Raw genomic sequence first — 20,898 nt, 5'->3', positions numbered from 1 at the left:
TATTCTGCAAAATGAAACAGCCAAACTGACCTTTCCCACCTTTGAACATGACCTTGCACCTGCTCATAAACGACACCTGATTGGTCCTCAGAATGGCGATTCCGATTGGCTGGTAGTAGCTGTTACTACAATCCACTTCTTGAATCTCACGCATCTGTGCTTCTTTGTCTGACTGAAAGTAGTATAACTTCCCTTGTAATGCAAATGTTTGACCTGTTTATTGTGTTGAATTCAGCATTAAATTTCCTTTTAATTGATATATGAATCATTGCACTGCGTGAAGTGATATAGTTTTTATAAGCATTCAAAGTTGAAAAACATTCAAATTTCAAAATCTGTCCGCAATTTTGAGAGAGAGAGAAAGTATATATATATAGTGGCCATGGCAGCAATGTAGCTGGACGTATTCTCTAGGGCTCTCCGACTGAACATCCTGCATCCCCTATCCTGCGACCAGAAGGCTGACTCTGGTGGGTGACTTACCCTCCCCTGGGATCCAGGCTTCCGGTGGTCCGGTCTGTGGGCGCCAGGGACAAAGGAGAGACGCGGGCGTCATCAGTGAAGTATCCTGCAGTGGTACAGTGGTGCATGTGGTGCTGCTGAGGTCAGACTGCTAGCACTGACACATCGCGGGCAGTGGCGCCTTGACTGCTCTGGTACGCTTCCTGAGTGGGCCCCCTTTGCTGTGATCCTGCTTGCCTGATCAGTGTGGTCTGCCCTGACGCACTGGCTGTTTGGTGCTGATTCCTGTGGAGGTGGCAGCCATTGTTAATGTAAAATCCTGTTGCTGTGCTCCCTTCTTCTCAAAAGCCCCCTGCTGGAGTATTGCGAAATTGCATGCTGCATAACCCTTTCACTGCCAGAATGGGTAAATCAGGCTATGTTGCTGCAACAGCTGCTAGACTGGAGTGTTTCTCCAGATCAACTACTCCTCAGCCCCCTTCCAGTGATGATTCCAGGGGTCCCCCCTCGCCGGCGAAAGATGCTCAGCCGCCTCATCAAGACTCCCAGCCTCAGGCTCTCTCCTCATTGACACCTGAAGTGACCCTTCAACAGGTCCTGGAGGCAGTCAATTCAAGCGAGCAGAAGCTGTCTGATAAGATAGGGAAAGTACAGTCTGATTTGTCCTTTGTACGCCAGGATTTGCAACGAGTTCGTGAGAGAGTTGGGGAAGCTGAAACTCGTATCTCCACTTTGGAGGATGTACAAGCTCCTTTGAAAATGCAAGTAGCCGCCCTGACCTCCCACCTCTTCTATGCAGCATAAAATGGCTGATATAGAGGGCCAGCTGAGACGCAATAACGTTCGCTTTGTTGGCTTGCCAGAAAAGGAGGAAGGGTTGTCCCCTGAGGCCTTTTTGGAAAAATGGCTTATGGATACATTTGGTCAGGATTCCTTCTCGACTCAGTTTGCAGTGGAAAGCAGTAGAGTTCCTGCTACACCAATGATTCCTGGAGCCCCTCTGCGCACCTTCATAGCAAAATTCTTGCATTACTTTGACCGTGACTCTGTGCTCTGCATGGCTAGGATAAAGGGTCCACTGAAACTTAATGGGGTGAAAGTATCTGTGTTTCCAGATTTTGCCGCTGATGTGCAGAAAGATAGGGCTAAATTCATACCTGTCAAAAGACGTCTTCGGTGAAATTAATATACAGTATGCCATGCTGTTTCCATCTAAATTGAGGATTGTGGTAGATGGAGAATCAAAATGTTTTGTTACCCCTCGTGAGGCTGCAGCATAGCTAGATCGCAGGGCACCGGGCGCCAGACAGTTGGCTCCTGATTGATCTGTTTAAATTTTGAACGCTCGCAGCCGGGCTACTTTTTCTTCCTATGTGCTGTTTGCTCTATTATATTGTAGGTGCACAGTTATTTCTACTTTGTACCTATTCGGATGACGCTACCTGTTGCATAGATATATGTAAATTGCAACAGCTTTCTTCATATTCATATATATGTTTATATTAGATTATTTTACTTTAAATAGTACTGTATTGGATCAAGGGAAATTATATACTATGTTCTATTGGTTTTAAATATGTTGGAGAGCCCCATTGCTTTGATCTCTATTTGCTCCGCCACTTAGCTGGTTTATACGGCATAGTGGGTAGCTAAGGTTAGGTTCTAGTTTGGGATTAGGTATGCCAACATTTGGGGTGGTATACAGGGAGGGGGGAGGTTGTTGGGGTTATATAATGTTTAGTTATATACGATATCTTTTATTTTTATTTTTGTCTGCATTGTATCGCTTTTTGCATAATCAAAGTATTTTAGATGGAGGGTCTGATATGGACCTGATGGTATTTTTGGTAAATACATTTAACATTTTTGTTGATGCTGAATCTTTTGACATGGAATGTGCATGGTGCTAATGACAAGATCAAGCGGTCATTAATTTTTAGACTCCTTAAACAATATTGTCCGGATATTGTTTGCCTGATGGAAACCCACTTGGTGGGAAGCAGAATCCTATCATTGAAACGCCCTTGGGTGGGCTGGGCATATCATGCCTCCCATACCACATCCTCTAGGGGGGGTATCAGTACTCATAAACAAAAATGTGCCTTTTATACTGAACAGAGTCCAAACTGGTATGTATGGGAGATTTGTATTCTTAGACTGTAAAATTTATTCTACTCTGCTTTTCTTGTTAGCAGTTTATATTCCTCCTCCATTTAGCTATGATGTACTTAAATTGGCTACTGGATTTATTGCTGACTCCCCTAGTACTCATGTTATATGCCTGGGGGACTTTAACAACATTATGAACGTGTGCTTGGACAGGTGGCGGCAGACACCCATTAATCAGGGGTTGACTGACACTAGCTTTGCAAGATTTATTGAGGGCTTAGGTTGGATTGATGCCTGGCATAAAAAGCACCCTGCAGTACGCCAATTCTCATGTTTCTCCTCCTCATATAACTCTTTTTCAAGGATTGATATGGCACTGGTTTCATCCGATCTGGTTCCCATGATAGGTAAAATTGAATACATGACTAGAGGGGTGTCAGACCACTCTCCGTTGACACTGAGTTTGGATTTAGGTGGGCCGAGAGGACAGAAATTCTGGAAGCTACATCCCTCTTGGTTGATGTAGATGGGGGCCAGGTCTGAGCTTGAGGCATTATGGTCGGGCTATTTTGGAGACAACATAGGGTCTGCTAGGTCTGACATGATTTGGGATTCATTTAAAGCTTTCATGAGAGGGACTTTATTGAAAAGGGTTGCCGAAATTAAAAAATATTATAGGGACAGGGAGGTAGAGTTGGAATGCACTTGTAGAAATTCTGAACTGCAATTCTTACAAGATGGGCTTGATGTTTCTAGAATCAAATGGTTGGCTGCTCAGGAGGCTTGGTCTGCCCACGTAACAGATAGAACTAATCGTCAACTCCAAATTCGTGCTAATTTCCAATACATGTATGCTGATAAACCAGGTAGCTATCTAGCAAGATTGGTCCAGTCCACCAGACCTGTTAATATCATTTCAGAGATTGTGGGAGGGGATGGCGGCGTGGTCACATCCATCTCTGGTATAGCTGATGTTTTCCTATCATTCTACAAGGACGTCTATAAATCCCATTTGTCATGTAATTTGGAAGAGTTACGTGCATATATTACATCAATTGAGTTGCAAAGCCTTTCCTCAGAAGCTAGGGCCTTTCTTGATGCTCCACTGACTGCAGGGGAGGTAGGGGGGACCACTGATTCCTTCCCTGGGGGTAAGGCGCCGGGTACGGATGGTATCCCATTAGAGGTCTACAAAAAACATGCTAAAGTATTTGTCCCTAAACTATTAGAGCTATATAATGACCTGTTTGAATTGAATTCTCTTCCACCATACATGTCAGAGGCCCTAATTATTGTATTATTAAAACCAGGCAAGGACCCCAGGTTCCCGGACTCGTACCGTCCTATTTCTCTGATACCAACGGACATAAAAATTCTTGCCAAAATTCTGTCTTTAAGACTAAATCAGGTCATCACCTCTTTTGTCAACTCGGATCAATCCGGCTTTATGCCGGGCAAATCCACTTCTATAAATGTGAGGCGCCTGTTTACTCATGTTCAGGCCTCTCATGGGGACAAGTCCTTCTCAGTCATTGTGTCTTTGGACGCAGCTAAGGCTTTTGATTCTGTGGAGTGGCCGTTCCTGTGGGAGGTCATGAAATGTATGGGTTTTGGACCAGTGTATTTGCGGTGGGTTCAGTTATTATACTATAAGCCAGTTGCTAGGATCTCTGTCAATGGATTTATCTCCTCTCCTTTCTTATTAGAAAGGGGTACGAGGCAGGGCTGCCCACTGTCCCCGGTCCTTTTTGCGTTGCCAATTGAGCCTCTTGCTTGTGTATTAAGGTCACACCCTAAGATTGTAGGTCTTAAGATAGGCACCAGAAACGATACTGTGGCTTTATATGCCAATGATCTGTTGTTATTTTTAGCCAATTATATAGAGGCTATGCCTATAGTTTTACAGGTTATTTGGTGTTTACTCTGTGTTAAAAATTAATTGGAATAAATCCTATATCCTTCCTCTTAGGGGACAACCACCTGTACTTCCTCCCATACCTCTTCCCCTGTGATGGGTATCCCAATTTAAATATTTGGGCGTCTACATTACAAACTCCCCGCTTGACTTTATAAGGCTCAATCTGGATCCACTATTTGACTACCTAAAAGTCAAAATTAAAATTTGGAGTAAGCTGCCCCTCACGGTTACAGGCAGGATAAACCTAATAAAGATGATAGTACAACCTAAGATAGTGTATATACTTCAACAGTCCCCAGTGTTTATTCCAGCCTCAGTATTCCGTAAACTGGACAACATGCTATCTTCCTTGATATGGGTGAACAGACGACCTCGAGTTAGACTTAAAATACTGATGAGACCTAAGTCTGCCGATGGGTTAGCGCTCCCTAATTTTTGACTATACTATTCCTCGACACAACTAACGTATGTGAGAGAATGGCTTCAAGATAACTCCCCTAATGCATTCCACTCACTGTTGGTGTCTCAGGCCTCCCCTGGTCACACACCCTTACAGGCCTTGTTGAGTGACAGGGTTAATAAACCTCTTCCCCAGATACTAATACAGGCTGTCGAGGTCTGGCGGGCTACCATTAATATCACGCACTCTTCTGGACTGGATCCTGATGTAACCTTATGGAACTCCAGGGCATTATCTGAATTGAGTTCACTTGAGGTTAGACAATCGTGGGGCACCAAAGGTATTAACTCACTGGGTCAGTTATATGACAGCTCTACACTTAAATCCTTTATTCAATTACAGGAGGATCCACTCGAAAACTAATATTTACAGATATCTGCAACTGTGGCATGCCCTCAGTGTTCAGTTTGGTGCTAGTCCACCTGATAATCAGCCTTTTCCCATCAAGACAGTACTCACTTCATTGGGTCCCCGTAGGTCTTTGTCCTTTACTTATTCATACCTGTCATCTTTTCAACATGAATCCAGGCTACTTGATCTTAAAGGAAAATGGGAGGCAGATGTGGGCTTAATAGATGACAAAGACTGGGATATGGCTTTGAGTATTCCTCAAATCTCCACTGCCTCTGTGAGATTCCAGCAAATCCAGCTATATATCTTGCATAGAGTCTATCTAACTCCAACTAGGCTGGTGAAACTTGGGGGCCTTGCCTCTAATGTTTGTCCAAGATGCCGGATGCCTGTTGGTACATTCTGGCACTTACTCTGGGAGTGCCCCACAGTTCAGACATTTTGGCGCAGGGTTATACAGGTTCTTTCCAATATTGGGATTCAAGCCCCTCTCCTCACCCCGTTGGTATGCTGTTTGGGTGTTCTGGATGATTCCACTCTTGATAAATATGAAAGCCAGTTGGTTATCAACTTGTGTACTTTAGCTAAAGTCAGTATAGCTGGTTCGCACCACTGCCAGACAAGAGAAATATCTGTATTTAACTCGAAAGGCTGAATTTAAATATGACCGTATTTGGGGTAGTTGGTACAGGTCCAGTTATGCTCTCCCTGAAGTGTAATGGCCAATTGTTGTTTAAATGATTGTATGATTACTGCAGGCTTAGTAGAAGCTCCTCTTCTCTCTTTTATTTTATTATTATTGTTATTTTTTAATTTTTTATATATACAATATATAAGATACCGTTTTTCTATAATAAAAGTAGATTTTGTTTACCGTAGGACATGGGTGTGTGTATTAAATAATATGGTGGAATAGATGTCCTAATTGTGATATTGTATTAGAATATTTTGTGTTTAGGACTGAGTGGTACCAATTGGATATGTTTGTAATATATGCAACATTTTTATAAAGTCGAGATGATGTTTAAAATTTGAAGACATGTTAGGGTTATTTAAAATACTGAATATTTCTGTACCATATTACGGTGTAAATATACCCTTGATACGATGATATATATGTTTTTTACTGAAATATGCAATTATTATTGTTACTGTTTGTATTGAGTGTTGGTTGTGTATATATATATATATATATATATATGTATATTGTGACACAGTCAGATTAGGAGGTCCCTCTCCTGGGTAGGGGACTCCTTCCTTACACACACACACACAGCAGTAGGGAAGCAGCACACCAGTCTGGATGCGAGTACAAGCTGGTCGGCGCCAGTCTTTATTGTACAATGTCAGAAATAACATAAAGAAAACATAAACATAAATCCTAGCCCTGTTGGGGCACTAACTTCACAGGTGGTTCCCTCACTACCAGAACCTGGCAGGGCCTAATGCCCTCACCAGCAACAAAGGCACAGCACAACACTCACAGTTAGGTTTTCAAGTGTCTCTGAGCAAACTCCCTGTCTGCTCTCCCAGGTGAGACACTCAGCCCTAAACACACTAGGCTTATATTGGCCACTCTCAGGTGGGAACCCTAACAAGCCTGTTACCAGGCTCCAAGACCCAAAACCTGGAGTGGTCGTGGGTGGAGCCCTCCCTCTCCTCTCACCCACAACCCCCAGGTCCCAAACCGGCTTTTCAAAAAGCCGAGACTCAAGCCTGCTACACTGCAGACTTTCTCCTGGGGATTTAAAACACATAAGACAGGAATCTGGGATAAATGTCCCTGTCACAGACCACTTTACCAGTGATCCTATCACAATATATATACACACATACACACACACACATACATATACAGTTAGGTGCATAAATATTGGGACATTGACAGAATTTTAATATTTTGGCCTCTATTCACCACCACAATGGCTTTGAAATGAAACAAACAAGATGTGCTTTAACTGCAGACTTTCAGATTTAATTTGAGGGTAATTACATCCAAATCAGGTGAACGGTGTAGGAATTACAACGGTTTCTATATGTGCCTCCCACTTTTTAAGTGGCCAAAAGTAATGGGGCTATCAACTCAAAAGCTATTTCATGGACAGGTGTGGGCTATTCCCTCGTTATTTCATTATCAATTAAGCAGGTAAAAGGTCTGGAGTTGATTCTAGGTGTGACATTTGCATTTGGACTCAATATGAGATCCAAAGAGCTGTTACTATCAGTGAAGCAAGCCATCATTAGGCTAAAAAATCAAAACAAACCCATCAGAGAGATAGCAAAAACATTAGGTGTGGCCAAATCAACTGTTTGGAACATTCTTAAAAAGAAATAACGCACCAGAGAGCTCAGCAACACCAAAAGACCCGGAAGACCACGGAAAACAACTGTGGTGGATGACAGAAGAATTATTTCCCTGGTGAAGAAAAACCCCTTCAAATCAAGAACACTCTCCATATACGTGTATATGTGTCAAAGTCAACAATCAAGAGAAGACTTCACAAGAGTGAATATAGAGGGTTCACCACAAGATGTAAACTATTGGTGAGCCTCAAAAACAGGAAGACCAGATTGGAGTTTGACAAACAACATCTAAAAAAGCCATTACAGTTCTGGAACAACATCCTATGGACAGATGAGACAAAGATCAACTTGTACCAGAGTGATGGGAAGAGAAGAGTATGGAGAAGGAAAGGAACTGCTCATGATCCAAAACATACCACCTCATCAGTGAAGCATGGTGGTGGTAGTATCATGGCGTGGGCATGTATGGCTGCCAATGGAACTAGTTCCCTTGTATTTATTGATGATGTGACTGCTGACAAAAGCAGCAGAATGAATTCTGAAGTGTTTCGGGCAATATTATATGCTCATATTCAGTCAAATGCTTCAGAACTCATTGGACGGCGCTTCACAGTGCAGATGGACAATGACCCAAAGCATACTGCAAAAGCAACCAAAGAGTTTTTTAAGGCTAAAAAGTGGAATGTTATGCAATGGCCAAGTCAATCCCCTGACCTGAATCCGATTGAGCATGCATTTCACTTGATGAAGACAAAACTGAAGGGAAAATGCCCCAAGAACAAGCAGGAACTGAAGACATTTGCAGTAGAGGCCTGGCAGAGCATCACCAGGGATGAAACCCAGCGTCTGGTGATGTCTATGCGTTCCAGACTTCAGCCTGTAATTGCCTGCAAAGGATTTGCAACGAAGTATTAAAAAGTGAAAGTTAGATTTAGCATTGTTTAGTTTGTCCCATTACTTTTGGCCCCTTAAAAAGTGGGAGGCACATATAGAAACCGTTGTAATTCCTACACCGTTCACCTGATTTGGATGTAATTACCCTCAAGTTAAATCTGAAAGTCTGCAGTTGAAGCACAACTTGTTTGTTTCATATTGTCCTCTATTCACCATTGTGGTGGTGAATAGAGGCCAAAATATAAAAATTCTGTCAATGTCCCAATATTTATGCACCTGACTGTATGTATATATACATACACATAGTCTATATTATTACAGATTACTTCTGGCTCCACAGGCAGCAGAGTAGTGGGGCTTAATCACAGGCCGCCACTCCGTTAAAAAAAAAAAAAAGAAAATCTGGGACATGTGGCAGGGGGCCTCCTATGTGTGGGGGCCCCGGGACGACTGCCCCTGTCACTCTCCCTATAATCCGGCCCTGGCAGGAGTATAATAGGGTCTGATGGCTGCTGATGTAGGAGATACACCAGAGAGTGTGCGGAGGAGACTGGTCAGATATCTGGGCTGGTAACACACAGTGACATGATGTGAGGGGGAGAGCAGGAGTATAACAGGGGCTGATACATTTCCCTCATTTGAGGGTGTAGGAGAATAGATTGCTGTAGTGACTGAGCAAGCAGAATATGTGACTCTTCTGTAATAAGTGTTTATTACTCACCTGTGCTGATATCTGTAGGGATTTCCTCCTCCTTACACTGCCGATCACCTCTCACATACGTCTCTTCTCCCTCTACCTTAATATCTTCACCCTAAGTAACGTACAACATAAAATAACCAATGTCTGATTTCATTAATTCACATTTAGGAGAAAAAAAATCCAGTAAATAAGACACACATAGCTTCTCTATAGATCATATGGTGACAGTCACTTTGGTATTTTGGGAGATCTTAAATCCCAACTACCTAGTAACCCTGTGGGATACTGTGATTCTCCTTTGTACAACCCTGTGAATAAAGAGGATGGGGACATCTCTCTGGGGTATCTCTTTTCAGTGTCGGACTGGGGCATGCAGGGCCCATCAGGGGAATGTAATCACAAAGGCCCACTAAAGGGCATGGCAAGTTGCTGGAAGGGATTTTGTCACCCGACCAGCTATTATCATAGGCAAACGCAGGGGGGGTTTCCGGTTGCCTAGAAACCACCCCCCCCAACCCACACCATGACCACAATAGAAATAGTAATATAATAGAATTTTACTAGTGCTGCATGTTCTTCTCAGTATCACAATTAAATGATTAGCAGCACCTGTGGATTTGCCAGTCAGTAATAAATACACCTATGCACCAACTAGGAGATCTGGAAGACATGCACTGTTATGGGTGCACTGGTCTAGACCATCTATAGGCTTAATTATTAATACTACATAATAATACACTATCCAATGAATAATGAGACCAATATGTATATATCTGTCCAGGGCAGTGCTAGGTTCAGTGCTAGGTTCTGCTGCTCCCCCAGACTCCCGGACTTGCTCCCAATCTCTGGAATAATAATAATAATAATAATTTTATTTATATAGCGCTTTTCTCCCATAGGACTCAAAGTCGCTTTACAGACATCAGAAAACATGGTACATTGTACAAGGATTTGGTGTTGCAAAAGAGTAGAAAACCACACCGAGAAAATTAAAATCAACCTAAACCTAGAGAGCACAATAAGCATATTGTGGTGTTGGTGCAGAAATTTTGGGAAATAACTTCCATGGGTTATATATTCCACCCACAAAGGTACCAAATAAGGCAGCCATCTTGGGCGCACTACGCAGGATTACCCTGGGTGGAATAGGTTACCCCTAGAAGAGATGACACAAAATGGGTGGTTTCAAAATCCTGATGCTAGGAGTAGGGTCCCAACAGAATAGTCAGGTCCATGTATTTGTCATCCCATCCATGAGTGTACCAGGTGAGGCAGCCATTTTGGGTGCACTACGAAGGTTGCACTGTGGGTGATAAGCCATACAAGGACCCAAGGGATATATTGGAAAACTGACACATGTCTGGCAGTATGATATACCCTTTGTGAATAGATCCACATGAAGTACATCCTGCCCATGGAGGATGCACTTCAGTGGATGTATAGCACACCAGTATAGCATACAGTGGATGTATAGCACACCAGTATAGCATACAGTGGGCTGGAAGTACATTTTACAAAACAGGGAATAGTAAATACAGCAAACAGTGCTGCAGTTCGGGCATGAGATTTACGGGTGACTGAAACTGAAACATTTGAAAAATGAAATGCACTGAATGAATACATCAACGTGTTTGTTCATCCTGCCCAAGAATGAACCATCCGAGGCAGCCATCTGGGGCGCACTGCATATGCCATCTGGGTCGCACAGGCATAAGGATTTAATCAGGCTCTTAGTAGCTCGTTGTGAAATTGACTTAAAAGAAATCAAAACTCATTACAAGCGGAGCTATGGAAAATCTTTGCGCCAAGCTATTGTGGAAGAAAAGCTGAAAGGAGATTATGAGACCATTCTTCTGGCACTATGCGGACCTGACAACTAGACTATTTGGCTAACTGGAAACTTCTGCTCCACGGGAGGTTTCTGTCCTCCCTGAGCTCGCCTTAGGACACCTGCGTTACGGTTTGACAGGTGTACCGTCCCAGTCAAACTCCCCACCTGCCACTGTCCCCGGAGCGGGTCTGGTAGGGTGTGCAAGTAGCGGAAGTATAACATCCAGGTGGAGAAAAAAGAAAAAGAAAAATGGTGACCGCATTTTAAGTTAAAACCATGTTAAACTTAATCAGAAATTAAAAAATGATAGAGTGATCTGCAAAAAGCCACAGCATCTCCTTCGCTCGAGTGTGTGGGTTTGTCGCATCCAGCAGTTTGTGGACTTCGATTTGGCTGCAGCATGAGACAGCAACCGTACCCAGTCTCAGGGGAGTGTAAATGAAGGTGGATGGCAGCATTCCTGTGTGTTTGAAAAATTGTTTAAATTTTGGTTAGAAAGTAGTCAATAGTCCAAATCCAGTTCGAACTCCGGTTCTAACTCCATGCTTCAGATGACATGCTTAATATGCAGGCTACAGTGGCAGGCAAGCCTGTGTGTGCAGGCTTTAAAATGACTCCCTTTTGCAGGAGAGGCTAGGTCAGCTGGTACAGTGGGAGGGAATGTTTGAGCAGTTTTTTCAACAAGCTAATTAATGGTGGGGAGAAGATGCAGCCTCACAGGTGGAAAACAAACTTTCAAAACAGACTATTCTTTCAGTAAAAGGCATCAGATATGGAAGATGGCATTAGTTTACCTGGAAAGAGAAGAAAGATGGTATTAAAACTCAGCTCCGGTTCTAACTCCATGCTTCAGATGACATGCTTAATATGCAGGCTACAGTGGCAGGCAAGCCTGTGTGTGCAGGCTTTAAATGGTCCCCACATCTGAAATAAAAACATTCAGCTTAGGCAGGATGACCCTACTGCTGCATTTAATGGCTTACTGTGATCATGACACTCTATACACTTTGTATGATGCAAAGCTGGATAAGTGCTAATTATGCCCTCTTCATGGACTGGCCACACTCCCTCTAAAATCAAGCATTTGGAAACCCCCCTCAAGAAATCCTGCATTTGCCACTGATTATAGGAGCGCCATAATATAGTATAGAAATAAAAAAATAAAAAAATGCTCCTTTCAAATAAGGCCATTTTCACATGTATTATTGAACCACATCATGCTAGAACGACATAGCATCATCTTTATCACAGTATCCCTAAGTACGGACTTTATAAAAGATAGCCTCTAAATGTAGCACCCAAAATGTATCAGGTTAGCCATCACTGCCCTGGTGGATGGTCCTGCATTAAGCCAAGCAAATATTGTATACTGTACTAGTGTTTTCTCCTGGCTGTAACCTGGCACATACTGTATACAGCTGTTCTCTACCCATACACCTGGTGCAAAATGTTAAAGATGGATGCATCATGAGATAGGCCCAGCTCTGCAAACTACAAAAATAGATGCATCTTTGCTTCTGTAGCATTTTGTGCTGCGTATTTGGTGCAGAATGTGTCCAACTCGGCCCCTTAGTATTTTATGGTACTCAGGGCGTGACTCAGACCAGCGCGCAATGCTGATGTCTGCGTAGTTGCGGCATTCTTTGCAAATGTGCATGAGCAAATATTTAGAAAGACATGTATGGACCATGCGTCATACAAAGTGTACACACAAAGGCACTGCTGCGATCGAGATGGACAGATTCATGGTCAGATGAAGAAACTGAACCAGTCATCTGGCTGGTGCAAGTGTCTATGGTGTGACCGATGGTGGTGTCTAAGGATGCACCAATTATTATTACTGCATGCATGGATGCTGAAAGTGGGCGTCTCAGTCGTTGTACATTCGGCCACACGGATGTACAGCAGAGAATGAGTATTGCATAAAGTCACAGAGTACATAGCGGCAGTTGCATAAAGTCACAGAGTATGTAGCGGCAGTTGCATAACGTCACAGAGTATGTAGCGGCAGTTGCATAAAGTCACAGAGTATGTAACGGCAGTTGCATAAAGTCACAGAGTATGTAGCGGCAGTTGCATAAAGTCACAGAGTATGTAGCGACAGTTGCATAAAGTCACAGAGTATGTAACGGCAGTTGCATAAAGTCACAGAGTATGTAACGGCAGTTGCATAAAGTCACAGAGTATGTAGCGGCAGTTGCATAAAGTCACAGAGTATGTAACGGCAGTTGCATAAAGTCACAGAGTATGTAGCGGCAGTTGCATAAAGTCACAGAGTATGTAACGGCAGTTGCATAAAGTCACAGAGTATGTAACAGCAGTTGCATAAAGTCACAGAGTATGTAGCAGCACTTGCATAAAGTCACAGAGTATGTAGCGACAGTTGCATAAAGTCACAGAGTATGTAACGGCAGTTGCATAAAGTCACAGAGTATGTAACGGCAGTTGCATAAAGTCACAGAGTATGTAACAGCAGTTGCATAAAGTCACAGAGTATGTAGCGACAGTTGCATAAAGTCACAGAGTATGTAACGGCAGTTGCATAAAGTCACAGAGTATGTAACGGCAGTTGCATAAAGTCACAAAGTATGTAATGGCAGTTGCATAAAGTCACAGAGTATGTAGCGGCAGTTGCATAAAGTCACAGAGTATGTAGCGGCAGTTGCATAAAGTCACAGAGTATGTAACGGCTGTCGAAGCTGGATAATTGGCTGAGACAAGATCAGTTAAAAATTGAATTGCGGCGACGCCATCTTGCGACTGGCCGCAAGACGCCATCTTGGAAATGAGATCGCAAGATGCCATTTTGCGAATGGCCGTCCAAGCGCCATTTTAGATAAACTCACATTTAAGTACATATGGCGATATTACTATTAGCACCATGTGATTGCATCTTTCATCATTTCTTATATACACATTAATAGGCACAATTGCGCTGTTAACTAGTCGCATATTAGCGAATGCCTAAGATTCTATATGAAAACGCTGTTTAGTAACTAAATGCGCTCGCATCTATCCCAAGTTAACTAGCGTCCTCATATCAAACCCTGTATACTCACACATTACATATTCACATACAAGGTTCCATAAGCTTTAAGGTTTAAGATTTAAGTTTGTTCACTTAGTATAAATGCTGTGAAATAAAGATTATTTGGTAACTAAGGTTTTATACATGCTAAGTAAGCCGTGTTTGGTTTTGTACTGATGCATACTCTTTCAACAGAATTCCGGTATTATCGGAGTGGAGATCGCATCATGCATTCTCGACTTATGGACCGCAGAGACTTCAAGCAACAAAATGTATATGATATGAACAACTGTTAAGATGTTGCATGAGGCGGGAATCCAGAGACCCCCAGTTGTTAGAGGCTAGGTTGGGTCTATTTGAATCAGCCTGTTAAACGCTCTGTAACAGATGTATCCCCCTTGGGAACCAATGGCATCAGCAACAAACGTCTCTATTGTTTTGTCTATTCCTGGGGGGTATAAATATGTGTGCTCAAACGCTGGGTATTTAGTCTTCGTGCTGAATGCTGATAGACGAGGGATTTCTTGCTGATGTCTAACATCTGGTCCGGAAGCGCTGCGTATGTATACTGTACTTGGGTCTGTATAATTCCTTTGCGCCGAATTGTGTCTGGATCAATAGCATGTAACTGACTGTACTTTTACTTGAATAATACTTTGTGCTTTGGAACCACATGTTCTAAGTCTGGAGTCTCTATTTACTGTATGACTGCGTACGCAATTAGCGTCATCCTTAGAGGTTTATAGGTAGGATATTAGAAAGGTATAGGCAGGGGTATATAGAGGTTCTAATTCAGTATCGTTAGTTGGGGGCTCGTAGTGAAATCACTTACCTACTCACACGGTACATACGGCTATCGATATCTCAGCAAAGGGTGGAGTGGCCACATGCAGGGTTTACCTGCAACCGCTTTGTGCTGAAAGATCGCTATCCGTTTCCGTGTGAGCCAAGGAAGCTGACTAGAATCCAGGGACAATAGAGGAAAAAAGTTTGTTTTCCTTTGTTCATAGAACCTAGCATTTAAAGGGGTGCCGCAGTATTGAGTTCGCGGCTGAGTCGCAGTTTTGCGTACAGTAAAGACGCACGTTTGCGAACGCAGCTAAAAGAGGTTGTCATACGGTTGTGTGGTAGTCGCATTATTGTGTATGCGACTGGTCGCACAATAGCGTATACGTACTTCCGGTTGTGCCGCCACATGTTTAAACAAAGCCGTTGAGGTTTACATTTTTCAATTGTTATCAATATCTGGGTTAACGTGTATTTTTCTGCGCAGGAAAAAGTGTGTAACAGTGAGTATTTGTTGAACAAAGTTAAGGGTATCGTATGATCCTTAAGGGCTAGGTGCAAGGGTTAGTCTAGCTGCTCGGTAAGTAGCTTTACCGTTCTATACGCAGTAGCAGGTGTACATGTTGTCTTTGTTGTAGAGAGGTGCGTGGAAGTAGCCGACATACAAACTTCCATAGGTGTGGAAGTTGCCTTACTAAATCTTATCCGGGTGTGGAAGTTGCCTTTTTCAAATCTTATCCAGGTGTGTGGGCACCGCCGACTTAAATCGTCCACAGGTAAGTGAAAGAATCTTAATTGTCTTTCACCAGTTTAAATCTTTATTAAAAAGCGTAGGATTGTGTCTCAGAATGGGAGCCGCACAAACAGAGATGTTAGACAATGATGTGCTGCTAATGGAGGCGCCGATCGGATTGGCTCGTCGTATTATGCATACTAAGTACGGTACTTATGCAATAAGGTATTGTGATGTATGGTTTTAAATGACGATGAAGAGTGTTAGACCGTTTCCCAGAATTGGTAGTTTTGATAAAGATGTATTAGATAATGCCCGGGATCACATCAGTCTGATGCGCTCCCGAGAGAAAAAGGTTAAATATTATGAATGTTTAAAATTGTGGCAGCATGAAGGGGATGCGTGGCTTAAAAATGTGCAAGCAACGCAAACTAGCGTCGCTACCCCATTGCCAGAGAATACATCCGCGACGCTAAATTGCAAAACGGGCGAGCAGCAAAATGGCGCTCACGTGCTGCAAGGTAGCGTTGTGGAGAGTATTGCCAGCAGTTCACGCTCACCTCCCCCACCTTATGTGGATGGAGATGCAAGTACAGTTACCAAAAATACCCATAAAAATTTAATAAGCAATTTGTACCCTCTCTTAAGCAACCATAAAGAAAATGTTTATGATGTGGATGATGAGCCTATTGTAATGTCTGCCATTTCCCATGTTGTGCAAATGATAGATGCTGCATCACCACAATCACGGGTGGTGCCGCCATCTCCATCGGTAACAGCATGGGAAGTGCTAACACCCTCTGTACCCGTAGAGGAAGTTGTTCATACCATACGTAGCAGCAGCAGATTAAACCCCCAGCCAGGTAACCAGGTCAAAGGTAGCAGCGCTGCCGGTCTGCATCCCATTCGGACAATAACCATTCCGAATGGAAATGCAGATGCGAACGGTATAGTGCCCACGAGGGAAGTGGTAATGCATTGTCCTTGGACAAGAGCAGAACTAAATTCCATCATAAATGATTTCCCCGATCCCAAAAAGTAACTAGCCAAATGTCAAAGATTTTTGAGAAATTTGGGTAGTTCACATGAGCCCACTAATAAAGATTGGTGTGTGGTGTTATGGGCCTGTCTGCCACGCAATACCGACATGACAAAATTTATCACGGATTGTGTATTGGATGGTGACGTTCCCTTAACAGACCAAGTAAACCAAGGTAACATTTCCCGCATTGTAACTCAATTGGGTATATATTTTCCAGTAGTAGTTAACTGGAATAAAATTTTCACCATTAAGCAAAAAGAGAGTGAAACTGCAGAAGATTATTGCGATCGGGTTCTGCAGGCTATCACCCAGTACACTGGGATAGAAGATATTAAAGATAGCACTCACCACCGGGGAATGATAGTCACGGTACTAATGGACGGTCTGAAAGAGAATTTAAAGACTTGGGTTCAGACCTCACAGCCTGGCTGGAGGGGACTCACAATAGATACCCTCATAGAGTCTGCCATAGAACATGATAAAAACATCTCAAAAAAGAGAGAGACCCAGAGCGAAAAACTAATGGCTGTCAGTATGCAAGCTCTGGAGGGAATGACGGTAACATCACACACACTTACACCTGAACAGTTATATGCCCTCACTAACCCCACGCAACAACAAACATAGCTCTATTCCACTAACCCAATACAACCACAGGTCCCATACTCATATCCCCCACAATATCCTTACCCTCCCTATCCTTACCCATATCCACCACCTTTACCCTCTGCTCAAACCTCACAACAACACATATTACCCGATTCACGGACATGTTTTAATTGTAAGCAAACAGGACACTTAAGTAGAAACTGTACAGTAAAAAGAGTAGGAACCCCAAATCAGGGAATACCTGATTTGCACAGAGACCAGCAAATGTTCAGCAGGCACCAGCTCCAATTGTGGCCGTAAATGCTTTATTGGAGAATGGTAGCAAACGCTAGTGGTCAGGTCATACCTGTAGTCTACAGATAGTCAGGTTAATGGGAAGTACTAGGGAAGAACCGATCATGATGGTTGATGTAGCTGGTACTGAATATCCTTTTCTTGTAGACACAGGGGCGACCAGGTCAGTGATGAAATCTCTCATTAATTTACAGGTGACCAACGAGACAGTACCAACAATGGGTGTAACAGGTAAAGTGGAACATTATCCTTTAACAAAGTCCACAGAGGTTACTATTGGGCCGTTGCATACCAGGCATTCTTTCCTTCTGGCTGCTGTGGCTCCCACTAACCTGCTGGATAGAGACTTGTTATATAAGATGGGATGTGTTATATATTGCACCCCTGATGGTGTATTTTTAGATATCCCAGAGAGAGTTCAACACGAGGTGCGGGATATATTGGACACTCCCCAAAGGATAATGTATCACTCTACAAGTTTAAATGAAAATCCATCTCAGGTAGATGAAATGTTGTCTCAAATTCCAGATTCCCTTTGGACTAAGGATGGACAGGACACTGGATTAATGGCAAACGTAAGCCCTGTAATGGTAAATTTAAAAAGCGGTAGGCAAGCTCCAAAAATTCCCCAGTACCCACTAAAATAGGAGGTAGAACTAGGGGTTTTTCCAATAATTGAGCGATTATTGCAACAGGGAATTTTAGTTCGTACAGCTTGTGTAGCCAACAGTCCCATCTTTCCAGTGAAGAAGAGTGGAGGGAGGGGTTATAGGCTGGTACAAGATCTTAGAGGTGTTAATAAGGTAGTAGAGAGCCAATTCCCTGTAGTGCCAAATCCAGCTGTCATCCTGATGCAGATCCCACCAAATGCAACCCATTTCACTGTCATTGACCTCTGTTCTGCTTTCTTCTCTGTGCCTCTCCACCCTGACTGTCAGTATCTATTCGCATTTACATGCAGAGGTGTACAATATACATGGACACGGTTACCCCAAGGTTTCATAGACAGCCCCAGTATCTTCTCTCAGGCATTGCACAACTGTTTACAATCTTTCCAACCTGCCAATGGATCTGTTCTAATTCAATATGTGGACAATTTATTGCTATGTTCTGACTCATTTATGTCATGTTTGAATGATACTAAACTTTTGTTACTTCATCTCTCGCATACAGGACACAAGGTGGCTAAGGACAAAACTACAGCCGTGCCAATCCAGAGTAAAATATTTGGGACACTGCCTAACCCAGGGGTTACATCTTACAAATGATAGGATCCAGGCCATACAGAACATGACACTGCCACAGAATCAACAGCAAATTCGTACCTTCTTGGGAATGTGTGCATACTGTAGAATGTGAATCCCAGGTTTTTTTATTTTGGCCTTGCCTTTACAGGAATTAGTCTCTTCCTCAAAGCCCGATCATGTCATACACACAGAGGAAACAGAGCAGGCTTTTCTTAATCTTAAGGATAGTCTGACAAAAGCTCCTGCATTGGGAATACCTGATTATGAAAAACCTTTTGATTTGTATTGTACAGAAGCCGATGGTTGTGCTGCAGGTGTCCTTACACAAAAACATGGTGATGCCAGTAGGCCCGTAGCATACTACAGTGCCCAATTGGACACTGTAGCAAGATCACTCCCCACTTGTTTGAGAAGTGTAGCAGCTACCGCTCTATTAGTGAGTAAAAGTGAGGACGTAGTACTGGGTCATGATATGATAGTCTACACTCCCCACGCTATATCTGCTCTGTTGAACTCAGCTCAAACCAGACACGTCTCTTCAGCTAGGTTTACCAAATGGGAACTAGCTCTAATCACACCCGCAAACATCACTGTTAAACGTTGCAGCACGCTGAATCCAGCAACGTATTTACCATATGTACAACATGATGTACAAAGGGTGGAAGGAGACGAGTTGCTGGCGGGAGGTGAGTTCAGCAGACATAATGATACGCACTATTGTATGAAATATCTGAATCAGACCTTTACTGCTAGACCTGACATACATGACACACCTTTAGAGAATGTGGATGTGACTTTTTATACGGACGGGAGTTGTCATAGCCAAACAGACACAGGTGATTTATGTACAGGTTATGCTGTTGTAAATGACACAGACATCATAGAAGCTAAACCTCATGGTTCTCCTCACTTGGCCCAGGTGGCAGAGTTAGTAGCACTAACTAGAGCGTGTGAACTGGCAGCAGGCAAATCTGCTAACATTTACACTGACTCGAGGTACGCGTTCGGGGTGGGGCATGATTTCGGGGCTCTATGGCGTCTGAGAAATTTTATGACAGCAGCAGGCACACCAGTTGCACATTCCCAACACATAAAACATCTTTTAGAAGCAATCCAATTGCCCAAAACGGTGCCAGTAATTAAATGTAAAGCCCATACATGTGAGGATGATTCGGTGTCACTGGGCAACAACAGAGCCGATGAAGCAGCAAAATGGGCAGCAGGGTTAAAAATGTTTTCTCCAACTGAAAAAATTATGTCTTTCCAAACAATTGATATGCTGAAATTAATTGAGATGCAAAATTTGTGTTCAATTCAGGAAAAATCCATTTGGAAGTCCAAGGGATGTGGGCAAGAGTCCTCCGGGCTCTGGAGGGACGGACAAGGTAAGCCAGTAGCCCCCAAGGCATATTACCCCAGCCTGGCTGAGGTAGCACATGGTCTGACTCATCTGGGAAAACAAGGTATGTGCAAGTTGGTGAGAGCATACTGGTGTGCACCAGGTTTTTCTTCACAAGCAGAAAAGATAGCAATGTCCTGTCTGACCTGCTTGAGGAAGAACATAGGGAAAGCGATCCCTACCGAACCATCCCACATTCCACTGACTGATGGACCTTTCCAGGTGATGCAAATTGATTTCATCCAATTACCACCCTGCAGGAACCTTAAGTATGTATTAGTGTGCACAGATGTATTTTCTAATTCGGTTGAGGCCTACCCAGCGGCCACTAATACTGCTGCGTTTACTGCCAAGAAAATAGTACAGGAATTTGTATGCAGGTACGCTATCCCTAAAATCATCGAGAGTGACAGGGGTACTCATTTCACAGGTGATGTTTTTCAAAATATGTGTAAGCTGATGGGTATTAATAGCCGACTTCACACCCCCTACAGACAGCAAGCCAGTGCCAAGGTAGAGAGGATGAACGGGACTATTAAAAATAAGTTAAGTAAAATCATGACAGAGACTGGACTAGGATGGCCAGAAGCGTTACCTTTGGTCCTACATAGCATAAGGACCACTCCTAGACGTCCTCTAAATCTGTCCCTATTTGAAATACTGTTCGGTAGACAACCTCATTTGATTATAAGTCCACAGGAAGACCTGAAGGGTAACAATGAGGTAACTGT

General features: G+C 43.1%; 1 protein-coding gene across 2 annotated transcripts in view; it reads right to left on the bottom strand.

Annotated features, from left to right (window-relative positions):
* LOC148517520 (uncharacterized) overlaps nt 1–20,898 on the bottom strand; it is a 157,166-nt gene that overhangs the window by 20,732 nt on the left and 115,536 nt on the right. Inside the window, exon 2 of one of the 2 annotated variants that reach the window (XM_088478497.1) lies at nt 9,220–9,310. The gene's annotated coding sequence lies outside the window, so the exon portion shown is untranslated. Of the gene's footprint in view, nt 1–483; nt 790–9,219; nt 9,311–20,898 lie in introns of those variants that run through there. The other variant, XM_088478496.1, reaches the window with a different exon arrangement.

This window comes from Taudactylus pleione, unplaced genomic scaffold (genome assembly GCF_031769625.1).
Source record: "Taudactylus pleione unplaced genomic scaffold, aTauple2 ptg000214l, whole genome shotgun sequence".
NCBI lineage: Eukaryota > Metazoa > Chordata > Amphibia > Anura > Myobatrachidae > Taudactylus > Taudactylus pleione.
Note: the sequence above shows the minus strand (reverse complement) of the source record. Positions and strands in the feature narration are given on the sequence as shown.